This window comes from Bufo gargarizans, chromosome 10, assembly GCF_014858855.1.
Source record: "Bufo gargarizans isolate SCDJY-AF-19 chromosome 10, ASM1485885v1, whole genome shotgun sequence".
In the NCBI taxonomy this organism is placed as follows: Eukaryota; Metazoa; Chordata; class Amphibia; order Anura; family Bufonidae; genus Bufo; species Bufo gargarizans.
In genome coordinates this window covers 79,781,744-79,796,766 of record NC_058089.1, presented here as the reverse complement: position 1 = coordinate 79,796,766, position 15,023 = coordinate 79,781,744, and positions in this window count along the sequence as shown.

Sequence of the window (15,023 nt, the reverse complement as noted above, 5' to 3'; positions counted from 1 at the left end):
ACTTTATTACTCATACAGCCAATGCATTCCAATACAGAAGTATTGGAATGCATTGTAAAAGGGATTAGACCCCCAAAAGTTGAAGCCCCAAAGTGGGACAAAAAATAAAGTTAAAAAAAAGTTGAAAAAATAAAGTTTCCCCCAAAATAATTTAAGTTTCAAGTAAAAATAACCAAAAATGTAATTTTCCCCAAATAAAGTTTAAAAAAATTGACATATTAGGTATCGCCGTGTCCGTATCGACTGGATCCATAAAAATATCACATGACCTAACCCCTCAGATGAACACCGTAAAAATAAAAAAAATAAAAACTGTGCTAAATAAACAATTTTTTTGTCACCTTATATCACAAAAAGTGTAATAGCAAGCGATCAAAAAGTCATATGCACAAATAGTGCCAATCAAACCGTCATCTCATCCTGCAAAAAATGAGACCATATGTAAGATAATCGCCCTAAAACTGAAAAAAACTATGGCTCTCAGAATATGTAGACACTAAAAACGTGATTTTTTTTGTTTCATGGTATTATTATTAGTGTAAAACTTACATAAATAAAAAAAGTATACATATTAGGTATCACCGCGTCTGTAATAACTTGCTCTATAAAAATATCACATGACCTAACCCCTCAGGTGAATACTGAAAAAAAATAAAAACGGTGTAAAAAAAGCAATTTTTTGTCACCTTACATCACAAAAAGCGTAATAGCAAGCGGTCAAAAAGTTATATGCACCCCAAAATAGTGCCAATCAAAACGTCATCTCATCCTGCAAAAATCATACCCTACCCAAGATAATTGCCCAAAAACTGAAAAAACTATGGCTCTCAGACGATGGAAACACTAAAACATGATTTTTTTTGTTTCAAAAATCAAATCACTGTGTAAAACTTACATAAATAAAAAAAAGTATACATATTAGGTATCACCGCGTCTGTAATAACTTGCTCTATAAAAATATCACATGACCTAACCCCTCAGGTGAATACTGAAAAAAAATAAAAATAAAAACGGTGTAAAAAAAGCAATTTTTTGTCACCTTACATCACAAAAAGCGTAATAGCAAGCAATCAAAAAGTCATATTCACCTCAAAATAGTGCCAATCAAAACGTCATCTCATCCTGCAAAAATCATACCCTACCCAAGATAATTGCCCAAAAACTGAAAAAACTATGGCTCTCAGACGATGGAAACACTAAAACATGATTTTTTTGTTTCAAAAATCAAATCACTGTGTAAAACTTACATAAATAAAAAAAGTATACATATTAGGTATCACCGCGTCTGTAATAACTTGCTCTATAAAAATATCACATGACCTAACCCTTCAAGTGAATACCGTAAAAAAATAAAAACAAAAACGGTGTAAAAAAAGCAATTTTTGGTCACTTTACATCACAAAAAGTGTAATAGCAAGCGATCAAAAAGTCATATGCACCCTAAAATAGTGCCAATCAAAACGTCATCTCATCCCGCAAAAATCATACCCTACCCAAGATAATTGCCCAAAAACTGAAAAAACTATGGCTCTCAGACGATGGAAACACTAAAACATGATTTTTTTGTTTCAAAAATCAAATCATTGTGTAAAACTTACATAAATAAAAAAAAGCATACATATTAGATATCGCCGCGTCCGTGACAACCTGGTCTATAAAAATGCCACACTATCTAACCTTTCAGATGAATGTTGTAAGTAACAAAAAAATTAAAACGGTGCCAAAACAGCTATTTCTTGTTACCTTGCCTCACAAAAAGTGTAATATAGAGCAACCAAAAATCATATGTACCCTAAATTAATACCAACAAAACTCCCACCCTATCCCATAGTTTATATAAAGGGTTAACAAAGTTTGTAAAATCAGTTCTGAATACCTTGAGGGGTGTAGTTTCTAAAATGGGGTCACTTTTTTGGAGTTTCTACTCTAGGGGTGCATCAGGGGGGCTTCAAATGGGACATGGTGTCCAAAAACCAGTCCAGCAAAATCTGCCTTCCAAAAACCGTATGGCATTCCTTTCCTTCTGCGCCCTGCCGTGTGCCCGTACAGTGGTTTACGATCGCATATGGGGTGTTTCTGTAAACTACAGAATCAGAGCCATAAATATTGAGTTTTGTTTGTCTGTTAACCCTTGCTTTGTAACTGGAAAAAAAATTATTAAAATGGAAAATCTGCCAAAAAGTGAAATTTTTAAATTGTATCTCTATTTTCCATTAATTCTTGTGGAACACCTAAAGGGTTAACAAAGTTTGTAAAATCAGTTTTGAATACCTTGAGGGGTGTAGTTTCGAGAACGGGGTCAATTTTGAGTAGTTTCTATTATGTAATCCTCACAAAGTGACTTCAGACTTTTCTGCATCTGTACATGTGAGATACACTCTTTAGATACTGCTGTGCTAATCTGGTATTAAAAAAAACACCCATTTTGGGCAAAATACTTAATTTGCGGCCTTGTCTGCATCTGTCAGTGTGAAATACAAGTGTTATACACTGCTGTCATATTCTGTTATAAAAAAAAACACCTTTTTTGGGCAAAATACTTAATTTGCGGCCTTGTCTGCATCTGTCAGTGTGAGATACACGCTTTAGACACTACTGTGCTATTCTGCTATTAAAAAAAAACACCTATTTAGGGCAAAAATCTTAATTTTGCAGGCTGTGCTGCATGTGTCATTATGAGATACACCCTTTAAATACTGTTGTTCTATTCTGCTATTAAAAAAACACCCATTTTGTGAAAGATCCTAAATCTTAGAAATTTGAGGAGAGCATCAAATAAGGGACATGGCCCCAGTACTGCTGGTGGAGCTCCTATTGCAGGGAGATGACATGGTCGATCTGTGCCAGCTACACGCACAAGTGAAACACCTTCTTCAGGTGCGAGTAGGCAACAAAACCTTCAGTGGTATTTGGTAGGGCCTAATGCGGCTCTACGAATGGTGAGGCCAGAACAAGTACAGACGATAGTAGATTGGGTTGCTGACAGTGCCTCCAGTTCCTTTACATTGTCTCCCACCCAGTCTCCTGCTGAAAGATCAGAGTTGGCACTTGCAGCTGATGTCCATCAGTCTTTCACCTCACTCCCTTGCAAATCAGCCAAGCAGTCTGAGCCCGAAGTCATCCAGCAGTCTATTCTGCTTTTTGATGACTCTGCTAGCAGGGTTTCCCAGAGCCATCCAAATAGCCCTGCCCCAGAAGTGGAAGAGATTGAGTGCACCGATGCCTAACCACTTATGTTTCAAGATGAGTACATGGGAGGACCACCGCAGCACGTCTCGGATGATGATGAAACACAGGTGCCAACTGCTGTGGCTTTCGAAAGTGTGCAGACCGACAAGGAGGGCAGGGGTGAAGACTGGGTGGAAGATGATGCGGAGGACGATGTGGTGCTCGATCCCACATGGAATCAAGGTCATGCGAGTGACCTGTGTAGTTCAGAGGAAGAGGCGGTGGCTGCACAGAGCCGCCAGCACAGCAGAAGAGTGAGCAGGGTGCAAAAGTGGAGCGGCCGTCCCCTAGACAGTACACCTTCTACTGCCCACTGCAGCAAGGGACTGAGCACACCAAATCCAGCTCCAAGACATTTAATAATTAAATTAGCATAAGTGAAAAAGAGGAATATACAGTACAGACCAAAAGTTTGGACACACCTTCTTATTCAAAGAGTTTTCTTTATTTTCATGACTATGAAAATTGTATATTTACCCTGAAGGCATCAAAACTATGAATTAACACATGTGGAATTATATACTTATCAAAAAAAGTATGAAACCACTGAAAATATGTCATATTCTAGGTTCTTCAAAGTAGCCACCTTTTGTTTTGATTACTGCTTTGCACACTCTTGACATTCTCTTGATGAGCTTCAAGAGGTAGTCGCCTGAAATGGTCTTCCAACAGTCTTGAAGGAGTTCCCAGAGATGCTTAGCACTTATTGGCCCTTTTGCCTTCACTCTGCGGTCCAGCTCACCCCAAACAATCTCAATTGGCTTCAGGTCCGATGACTGTGGAGGCCAGGTCATCTGGCGCAGCACCCCATCACTCTCCTTCATGGTCAAATAGCCCTTACACAGCCTGGAGGTGTGTTTGGGGTCATTTTCCTGTTGAAAAATAAATGATGGTCCAACTAAACGCAAACCGGATGGTATAGCATGCCGCTGCAAGATGCTGTGGTAGCCATGCTGGTTCAGTATGCCTTCAATTTTGAATAAATCCCCAACAGTGTCACCAGCAAAGCACCCCCACACCATCACACCTCCTCCTCCATGCTTCATGGTGGGAACCAGGCATGTAGAGTCCATCTATTCACCTTTTCTGTGTAGCACAAAGACACAGTGGTTGGAACCAAAGATCTCAAATTTGAACTCATGAGACCAAAGCACAGATTTCCACTGGTCTAATGTCCATTCCTTGTGTTCTTTAGCCCAAACAAGTCTCTTCTGCTTGTTGGCTGTCCTTAGCAGTGGTTTCCTAGCAGATATTCTACCATGAAGGCCTGATTCACACAGTCGCCTCTTGTTGTTCTAGAGATGTGTCTGCCTCTAGAACTCTGTGTGGCATTGACCTGGTCTCTAATCTGAACTGCTGTTAACCTGCGATTTCTGAGGCTGGTGACTCGGATGAACTTATCCTCCGCAGCAGAGGTGACTCTTGGTCTTCCTTTCCTGGGGTGGTCCGCATGTAGTTTCTTTGTAGCGCTTGATGGTTTTTGTGACTGCACTTGGGGACACTTTCAAAGTTTTCCCAATTTTTCGGACTAATTGACCTTAATTTCTTAAAGTAATGATGGCCTCTCGTTTTTTCTTTACTTAGCTGCTTTTTTCTTGCCATAATACAAATTCTTCAGTAGGACTATCAGCTGTGTATCCACCTGACTTCTCCACAACGCAACTGATGTTCCCAACCCCATTTATAAGGCAAGAAATCCCACTTATTAAACCTGACAGGGCACACCTGTGAAGTGAAAACCATTTCAGGCGACTACCTCTTGAAGCTCATCAAGAGAATGCCAAGAGTGTGCAAAGCAGTAATCAAAGCAAAAGGTGGCTACTTTGAAGAACCTAGAATATGACATATTTTCAGTTGTTTCATACTTTTTTGATAAGTATATAATTCCACATGTGTTAATTCATAGTTTTGATGCCTTCAGTGTGAATCTACAGTTTTCATAGTCATGAAAATAAAGAAAACTCTTTGAATGAGGTGTGTCCAAACTTTTGGTCTGTACTGTATGTGCTTCTAAAATTACCTTTATTATTAAATTATGGTTAATAGGACGAACCTATTGATAAAAAATTGCGCTCACCTAACAATAACAATACAATAGATAGATTAGTAGGGATGGTGCAGGTATAGGCAAAATCTCTGGGGTAGCAGATATGAAAAGGCTGGGTAGTTACGAAATCTATCCCTAACTGACCCTACGGTAGTCTCTGCCCAGGGATGCCCCCTAATGATGGAAGCACCCTGTTCCCGTGCCTAGGCCCTAAACCACACCCTATTACAGCCCTACATACGTGTATATATACCCAGCATGTATATATAAACACCTGGAAGCATAAAGATGATCTGAAATATTGCAATTCCAACGCATTTCCTCCGCAACTCGCGGTTCATCAGGGGGTGATCACTGAAATTATAATATAGTAGGGATAATTCAATAGATAAAAAAGAGGTTACTTAGCTCTCAGAGGTCATTTGTGGAGTTGAGATGAAGCAAAACATGCCAGGCAATATAAACAGTGGCATGAAGGAAACCACAAGACCTAACCCATCGATATTCAGGGGAGCTAGACTAGGTGAGACAGTATGAGTTTGTGCTGGTCTGTGTGGATCTCTTCTCAGGGTGGCCAGAAGCATGGCCTCTCATCAAGGTGAATGCAAAGACCGTGTCCAAGAAGCTCCTCTTCTGGTATGCAGATATGGGGTTCCTTAAACTATACAAAGTAATAGAGGTAAAAACTTTCCAGCAGTAGTACAGGAAACACTAGGAGCATTGGTGATAGAACAGGCTCTACACACCCTCTATCATCCACAATGTTGTGACAGGATGGAGATATTGAACAGCACAATGAAGCTCAAGATCCAGTAGGGAATGGCAGATAATAGAAAACCCTTTACTGAATGTCTTCCAATTGCCCTCTACTCAGTAAGAAGCACCCCAATAGGAAAACAAGCCTTAGCCCCATGAGGTTTTTTTGGGGGGCCCCCCCTCAAAATGGGGTATTACCACAGCGACCTTGATCCGGATACAGTGGACATCACGCAGAAACGCCAGGATACTATGCATGTGGTAGGACCAGTTGGTTCTTTCTTTTATCACATGGTGTATTGGTAATACCGTGTACCTTATAATAGATCTTATAAGGTGAGTGAGACTGGGTGTGTATAGTTATGCACTGGATGGAGTTAGAGGCATGGCTTAGTGTAAAAAAAAAAAAATGGTCACTGCATGCTCCGCTGAAGTTTTCCCTCTTTATGTAAACTTGGGTGGGAAATGTCGGAGGGGAGGGCGCAAACCTAAATCCTTGTCCCAGGTGCTGGAAAGCCTAGCTACCCTTCTGCTATATGACTGAACATTAAAAATATTCTCAGAACATATCAAAGATCTTGAGAATGAGTCCTTAATTAGTTGTGTGAAAGTTTTATGGTCTCTAAATTGATGTTATCTCAGAGACCTGGTGCCTCGACTATGCCTATAGAACACTCTTTAGATCTTGAAGTGTGTCATAAATCCCCGGGACAAATTCAATCCAGTATTCAAAGTGTCAAGCAGTGTTATAAATTTGTATTCCCAAATTCTTCTAGCTCTTTGGGGTTTGAAGTTACCTTTTAATATGAGAACTGTCATTAGTTCTTCATTGTGCCCTGGGCTACAGAAATGCTTAGCCACAAGAAAGTGTAGCTTCTTCTCTTTAATTGTGTGGCGGTGGGACCTCATCCTTGCACTGAGTTTCTGTCCTGTTTCTCCAACGTAGAGGCCTCCAACAAGACATTTAGTGCAGAGAATCAGATAAACAACATTAGATGTAGAACATGTGAATGTCCCAGGGATCTTAGGGTCCATTCACACATCTGTTGTTTCTTTCCTGATCTGTTCCGTTTTTTGCGGAACAGATTTGGACCCATTCATTTTCAATGGGTCCTGAAAAAAAAAATCAGACATTGTGCTGTCTGATTTTTTCCAGGACCCATTGAAAATGAATGGGTCCAGATCTGGTCCAGATCTGGTCCGCAAAAAACACAACAGATCAGGAAAGAAACAACGGACGTGTGAATGGACCCTTATAGTCCTGCTGTGTGTTGGGGATCAGGATCTTATCTGTTGTCGTTATATAGGAACAGGTTTTGCATTCTATTTGCTAACACGGTACCAGGCTTTTTTCTTTATTCTAAATGTCTGGAATATTGATTCCAAAAAACCTCCCTGTCCAACAAGAAGCCTTTAGAACATGTATTTATTACATTAACACTGATTTTGAATTGTATTCCACTTCTCTCTCCTACAACGGAACCCTAACAGACCCCATTATAGTCAATGAGGTCTGGTGAATGGTATTAGTTCCAGTTATGTGCAGGATCTGGCACTTCGGTAAAATTGAGAGATTAGCCACCACTAAACCTATCTGTGCCGTATGGGCAATACCAGGAGCCAGTGGGCAAATTACAGGAGCACAAGGTCCGACTCACAGCAAGCTCCCAGTTACCTCCAGCATGCAGCTATGCTTACAATGGGAGGAGGGAGAGAGCTCCGAGCCCCACCCAAGACTGGCTGATATAGCCCAGGCCTCACATGTGCAGCTACTTGAGAACCCTTGGTGCGGTGCTCGGGCTCAGACATGTCCTCCACAGTAGGATATATTGTCTAATCTCTCAAGTTTACATCAGTATGAGGGTTTAGTAAGACTGCAGAGTGCACCTGTATTTGTAAAAGTTATTATTATTTTGTTTTATTGTTTATCACATCCACACATTTGCTATCCTGTGTAGGATGTCTATTCTGGTACTTGTGGTCCGCTGCGGGCATCCTCCATTGTATGCATTTTTGCTGGGGATTGCCATTAGCAGCGGACCACAAGTGCAGGATCTGCCGCCCCTGTATAGATGCACCACTGCATATGGGGTTGAGCAATTCCTGCTATTCATTACTACGCCAATTTGAAGTTTATACATAGAGTTTTTGGAGGTGTATAAACTCCTAGTCTGAATGTGCCTTTATTTCCATCTAAAGGCAACATTCTGATGCACCTGTGAGGCCTGGGCTATATCAGCCAGTCTTGGATGGGGCTCAGACCTCTCTCCCTTCTCCTATTGTAAGCATGGCTGCAATGTTGGAGGTAACCGGGAGCTTGCTGTAAGACATGTACTCCACAGTAGGATATGTTTACTAATCTCTCAATTTTACATCAGTATGAGGGTTTAGTAAGACAGCACAGTGCACCTTCTTTGTAAAAGGTATTGTTATTTAATCCTTTCTACACTCAAAAAGAAAGTAATTACTGAAATTTGCGATCTGTACAAATAGCCTTGTGATTCAGCTGCTGGTAAGTGATTATAATGTCAGTCCATTTCAATCTCTTGAAATAAAGGTGACAATGTTAGCCAAATGCTCATTTAGCTGACAAATCTTTCTCCTGACCTCCATACATATGCATACTTGGCAAAGCATGCATATGGGCAAATTTTTTAACAGGCGAATAAATCACTGCCAGAGAGCTCCATCAGTGACTTGAAATTCAACATGCCCAATCCTTTTTTTCCCTTGACGTCTGCATTGGGGGAGAGCTGGGACCCTGACATACACATTAGATGGTTCGCTGGTCCCGCTAAAATCAGTAAGTTGGGCCAACATTTGTCTGATGTGTATGGCCACTTTAACCTGTTCCAGACACATGACGTTGCGGTACGGCATGATGTCCTGGTACTTAAGGACACATGACGTACCGGTACGTCATGTGCAGTTCCGATAACCGCCGCGCGACGGGCGGTGATCGGGACTGGGTGCCTGCTCAAATCATTTAGCAGGCACCCTGGGAAAATGCGCCGGGGGGGTCCTGTGACACCCCCCTGTTTCGGCGATCGCAGCAAACCGCAGGTCAATTCAGACCTGTGGTTTGCTGCGTTTTCGGGTTATTCGGGTCTCTGGGGACTCGATAACCCGGAACAGGATGGTGATCGGTGTTGTGATAATACACCACCAATGCGCTTAAGGCCTTTTCTAGTATCAAAGAGAGTTTTGCTTCTGCTCCCATTGTGGTACAACCTGATGTCTCTCTACCTTTTATTGTTGAGGTGGACGCTTCTGAGGTGGGTGTCGGTGCGGTCTTATCTCAAGGTCCCTCTCCTGCCAAATGGCGACCGTGTACCTTTTTCTTAAGGAAACTCTCCTCCGCAGAGAGAAATTACGATGTGGGAGATAGGGAGTTGTTGGCCATCAAATTAGCTTTTGAGGAATGGCGCCATTGGCTAGAGGGAGCCAGACACCCTTTTACCGTGTTTACCGACCATAAGAATCTGGCCTACTTGGAATCAGCCAAGCGAGACAGGTCAGATGGTCTTTGTTCTTTTCTAGGTTTAATTTTGTTGTCACGTTTCTCCCTGGGGTTAAAAATGTGAAGGTGGATGCCCTGTCACGTTGATTTCTGGGAGGGGGGAACTTTGAAGACCCGGGTCCCATTTTGGCCGAAGGGGTGGTTGTCTCTGCTCTTTATCCTGATTTGGAGGCAGAGGTTCAGGCAGCCCAGGCAGAGGCTCCTGATCTTTGTCCTCCTGTGAGGTTGTTTGTGCCTCTCGCTTTACGACACAAGGTTTTGAAGGAGCACCACGATACTGTCCTTGCTGGGCACCCGGGGAGTAGAGCCACAGAAGATCTCATTGCTCAGAGATTCTGGTGGCCGGCTGTTCGTAAGACTGTCGGAATATTTATGCTGTCTCCGATTGACAGTCTATATGATTTATGTGAATAAATTAAAATCGGTAATAAAGGAGATTCTAACTTATTATCATAAATATCAAGCTAAAACAAGCTTGTGATCTGCGTTGAATTGAAGACAAAACCCAGTTACAGACAAAATATATATGTAATTTATTAATACAATTTATAGTGCAAAATAATATATATAACAAAATTGGCGGTAATAAAATTCAATCAATGATATGCAAAATAGTGGTAAAGACAAAAATAATTGAGAACATATATCTATATATACACAATTATGCCTTCTTATAATAATACCCCTCACTTATATTAAAAGTCAATTTAATACTTGATTTCTCTCAGCCGACAAATGTCCGATTAAACCCAAATCTGGTTTATCTTTTATCTATATAAATATATATATATATTATCAACCATACTGGTCTAGAACTGAATTCAGTTCCTTGGAGATAATACTGTGCTTTCACTAGTATATTTTTAATCTCCCTGTATTGGATTAATTTTCAGGATGATGCTGCAGGTACACCCCAATCTTATTCCAAAACAGATACTATATACAGAGTATGGTTAATTGAATATATAGATATGTATTATATTAATTAATTATCCTATAAAATATAGGTAAGGTTATACTATACCAAAATGTCAGCTAGCAGAAATCAGTTTCAATGGTTCTAAGATGGCTGCCTCCAATGACTGGCAAGGTGGTCAGGGTTGGATCTGATCTTTTGATGATGTTCAGAGAGAGAGAGCCAGATAGCTCTAGAGATCGATCCCTTCTCTCAGCCCATACCATCTTTTTATCCTATCTTAGAAAGGGCTTGGCCAAGTTTTATCATTAACTAGTGACCTCACTTTATAATTAATAGAACCTCCCTCTAGGGAAAAATATACCCTAGATCTTTGTTACCCTAACACTAGATGGCACTAGTATTCCATACAAAAATCGAAGCATTCATTTATTTCTCTTATTCATATAATAGCAATAAAATGTAATCTAAGGTTTCAGACAAACCTTGAGAAGATCTTGAAGAGACAATGAGTTTTATACTTGGTCAACTAATTTGTGTATCCTTAAGTCTTTTGACCAGACTTGATTAAATCAAGATAAATAGGGCTATCTCAATTCATTGTTCTTAGATGAGACAGGGTTTGTTCATGATCACCTGTGTCCACATTTTTCCATTCCAGGAAAGAAATAATTAATTTGTGTGTTCCACTGAGACAGATTCTAAACATGACAGAGGAGTTTATACCTCATTTCTAATCTTACAATTGAATATATCTATGAGGACTATACTCTTATATATATACTATATATTCAGCACACCTATTAAAATTGATTATATAAAATCAATCTACTCCTATATTGATTAATATAAAAACCACAAAGAAAGATTAGAGTCTTTCTATTTACTAAAATCATCAGAATTCAAATACATTGTCTTATCTAGGCCTTGCGACATCTTCTTCTCACAAAACAGACTTAGGTAAACACTTTGGTATATATCGTAAACCTTAGGTTAGTAATTTCAGAGTAAAAAAAAATCCTGAATTCACTCTGCCTTAAAATAAGACAAAATGGTTGTCCCTTAGGCTCATGTCCATACACTTACAGTCATGTGAAAAAATTAGGACACCCTTTGAAAGCATGTGTTTTTTTGTAACATTTTTAATAAAAGGTTATTTCATCTCCATTTCAACAATACAGAGAGATTAAAGTAATCCGACTAAACAAAGAAAACTGAAGAAAAGTCTTTTCAAGATCTTCTGTAAATGTCATTCTACAAAAATGCCTATTCTAACTGAGGAAAAAGATAGGACACCCTTGCTCCTAATACCGAGTGTTACCTCCTTTGGCTGAAATAACTGCAGTGAGACGGTTCTTGTAGCCATCTACCAGTCTTCGACATCGGTCTGAGGAAATTTTACCCCACTCCTCAATGCAGAACTTTTTCAGCTGTGAGATGTTTGAGGGGTTTCTTGCACGTACAGCCCTTTTCAAGTCACCCCACAGCATCTCAATGGGATTCAAATCTGGACTTTGACTTGGCCATTCCAGGACTCTCCATTTCTTCTTTTTCAGCCAATCTTTGGTTGATTTACTAGTATGTTTTGGGTCATTGTCATGTTGCATGGTCCAGTTCCGCTTCAGCTTTAATTTTCTAACTGATGGTCTCACATGTTCTTCAAGCACCTTCTGATACACAGTAGAATTCATCGTGGATTCTATGATGGTGAGCTGACCAGGTCCTGCTGCAGCAAAGCAGCCCCAAACCATGACACTTCCACCTCCATGCTTCACAGTTGGTATGAGGTTCTTTTCTTGGAATGCTGTGTTTGGTTTACGCCAAACATGTCCTCTGCTGTTGTGTCCAAATAATTCAATTTTGGACTCATCTGTCCAAAGAACATTATTCCAGAAGTCCTGGTCTTTGTCAACTTTATCTCTGGCAAATGTCAGTCTGGCCTCGATGTTTCTCTTGGAAAGCAAAGGTTTCCTCCTTGCACACCTCCCATGCAAGTTAAACTTGTACAGTCTCTTTCTGATTGTAGAGGCATGTACTTCTACATCATCAGTAGCCAGAGCCTGCTGTAGTTCTCGAGATGACACTTTAGGGTTTTTGGAGACCTCTTTTAGCATCTTGCGGTCTGCTCTTGGGGTGAACTTGCTGGGGCGACCAGTCCTGGGCATGTTGGCAGTTGTTTTGAAAGCCCTCCACTTGTAGACTATCTTCCGGACAGTGGAATGGCTGATTTCAAAATCTTTTGAGATCTTTTTAAATCCCTTCCCAGACTCATAGGCTGCTACAATCTTTTTTCTGAAGTCCTCTGACAGCTCTTTTGCTCTCACCATGGTGCTCACTCTCACTTCAACAGTCAGGAGCACACCAAACTAAATGTCTGAGGTTTAAATAGGGCAAGCCTCATTCAACATGCAGAGTAACGATCTACTAATTATGTGCACCTGGTGTGATATACCTGTGTGAGATCTGAGCCAATTTAAGAGGGAATACATGTGAGGGTGTCCTATCTTTTTCCTCAGTTAGAATAGGCATTTTTGTAGAATGACATTTACAGAAGATCTTGAAAAGACTTTTCTTCAGTTTTCTTTGTTTAGTTGGATTACTTTAATCTCTCTGTATTGTTGAAACGGAGATGAAATAACCTTTTATTAAAAATGTTACAAAAAACCACATGCTTTCAAAGGGTGTCCTAATTTTTTCACATGACTGTATATAGGCCTTATAATTATGGACTTTATTCATACTCAATAGTTCTGACAAGACGGTTGAGGGGTATGTGGCAGCCTGCGAGACCTGTGCTCGTGCCAAGGTCCCTCATTCATGGCCATCGGGTTCTCTCCTCCCGTTACCCATTCCTTCCCGTCCTTGGACGCATCTGTCCATGGACTTCATTACGGACCTGCCTCGTTCCTCGGGGAAGACTGTAAGTCTGGTGGTAGTGGACCATTTTAACAAAATGGCGCATTTAATTCCCTTTCCTGGGTTACCCAATGCTAAGACATTGGTGCAAGTGTTTGTTGATCACATTGTTAAATTGCATGGCATTCCTTCAGACATTGTTTCTGATAGGGGCACGCAATTCGTTTCCAGATTCTGGAAGGCCTTCTGTTCACGCTTGGGGATTCAGTTGTCATTTTCTTCTGCTTTTCACCCGCAGTCGAATGGTCAGACTGAACGCGTCAATCAGAATCTGGAGACATATCTGCACTGTTTTGTGGCGGAGAATCAGGAGGATTGGTATTCTTTTTTGTCCCTTGCTGAGTGTGCTTTAAATAACCGTCGCCAGGAGTCCTCTGATAAGTCACCAGTTTTAGGTGCATATGGGTTTCATCCACAGTTTGGGACTTTCTCTGGAGACGGGTCTTCTAGTTTACCTGATGAGGAGAGATTTTCCTCATCTGTCATTTATTTGGCAAAAGATTCAGGGTAATCTGAAGAGGATGAGTGAGAGATAAGCGTGTGGCGGATAAGAGACGTGTGCCTGGTCCGGACCCGAATGTGGGTGATCTGGTGTGGTTGTCTACAAAGAATATCAAACTGAAGGTTCCCTCCTGGAAGTTGGGTCCTAAGTTTATTGGGCCTTACAAGATCATGTCTGTCATCAATCCCGTTGCTTCCGTCTTGATCTTCTTCATACATGTAAGATACATAATGTTTTTCACAGGTCCCTATTAAAACCTTATGTCCAACCCACTGTACCCTCCTCTTTGCCTCCTCCTCCGATTTTTGTTGATGGTAATCTTGAATTCCAGGTCTCTAGGATTGTGGATTCTCGCATTATTTGCGGTTCTCTCCAATACCTTGTTCATTGGGAGGGTTATGGTCCTGAGGAGAGGATGTGGGTCCCAGTGGTGGACATTAAGGCCACTCGTCTCATCAAGGCTTTCCATAGGTCTCATCCTGAGAAGGTGGGTTCAGAGTGTCCGGAGTCCACCCGTAGAGGGAGGGGTACTGTCACCGCCACTTTCACTTTCACATCTCATTTCCTTCTCCCTAGTGTCACCTATTTAGACTAATCCTCTTTTTTTTATATTCCCTCCCATACTGCCTCACTTTGTGGTTTATACTACTTCCTGGATTGAAGTGTTCACTGCTGGAGACTTCTGCTGCTGCTTGTTCAGATAAGTCCTTTCATTTATTGTGTTTCCTTGCTGGCTTGATTCCAGATGACCCTGACTTCCTCCGTATGAAGTGCAGGGAGCCGGTGGTCATGTCCCATCACTATTATAGGGTTTTCAGGTGTCACACAGTCTAGGTACATGGGCATGCCATTGTCTACCTCTGAGACCCTTGTATGTGCTTAGCAGTCAGGGTGAGCTCTTAGGGTTTTATAGGGGTCACCTATATGCTCCTTAGTTTGGGATCAAGCTAGTCGGACGTTTATTCATAACTTCCAGCTATCTGCAACATCATCCTGTCTGTTAGGTTTAGGGTAAGTTCGTGAACACCCGTGACACCACAAACACGCACACCAAATAAAGTTTAACACGCATGCACACACACACACACACTCCCCTATAGCCCGCCGGATGTTCTCGGCCGAGGAGGCATACGCCCAG